The sequence below is a fragment of the Penaeus monodon genome, chromosome 15 (genome assembly GCF_015228065.2).
Source record: "Penaeus monodon isolate SGIC_2016 chromosome 15, NSTDA_Pmon_1, whole genome shotgun sequence".
NCBI lineage: Eukaryota > Metazoa > Arthropoda > Malacostraca > Decapoda > Penaeidae > Penaeus > Penaeus monodon.
In genome coordinates, this window is record NC_051400.1 from 47,615,474 (window position 1) to 47,616,396 (window position 923).

The following is a 923-nucleotide window of genomic DNA, read 5'->3' on the forward strand; positions in this document are numbered from 1 at the left end:
GCTTCACTGAAATGCACCAAATACTTCTCTTGCACAGTGAAGATAGTCCTTTTTTCATACTTAAGTGTACATTAATGAAATGTTGCATGAGGCCAGTTCCTCAACATTCCCTAGTAATGGAGAGTTCTCACACACATGCAAGAGATCACGCAGTAAAAGTTTTGTGAAGGCTATTCAAAATGCCAGCTGTGGTTGGAGCCCCTAAATTTAGCCTTATTAACCTCTATCAAAAGTGCATAGAGAGAGATCCAAGCTTACTCTGAGGTGTAGACAATATTACCCTCTTCCTTACAATACAGTAGGAAATAAAACTAGACATAATGCAACACATTACATGATGCAATAGTGACAGCACATCCCAATGTAATACAAGAGAGTGGAAAAAAAAAAACAATCCTATGTAGTGCAAGGATATATAACACAACAAAGTAAACAATACAGCCCATAAAATACAATAGACAAAACAGTCCACCACAAGACATGTGTACAAAATACATGTATCCACTACAGTCCACCATAACACAAATAACAACGAAAATACAGTGGAACAGAAAATCAACCCATGACATACTACACCAAGACAGACAGCACACCCTAAAATAATACATCACATACAACATACAACACAAGCATCACGTGTTTATGATCTGGCAGGGTTGTCACAAGAACACCACTGCCAATGCCTTTCCTCCCAAATCTTGTATTTCTAAGTATCAATTCTCTCGCGGTGTCTTCTTTAAATTTTTTTTTTCTTAATATGCTCTCGTGGTTCCTAGGTTTCTTTCAGATGATGAGTACGTGTCGGGAATTGATTTAATAGTTGGGGTGAAATATTAAACATTGATTTAGGGAAGAGAGATGATGTGCTAATCCGTTCGGCATTGGTGGCACTGCAGGATGTAAACAAAGCTGCCTCCTATCAA

General features: G+C 38.0%; 1 protein-coding gene across 1 annotated transcript in view; it reads right to left on the bottom strand.

Annotated features, from left to right (window-relative positions):
* The window catches only part of LOC119582072 (vacuolar protein sorting-associated protein 13-like), a 20,866-nt gene that overhangs the window by 19,398 nt on the left and 545 nt on the right, over window positions 1–923 (bottom strand). The window lies entirely within an intron of this gene.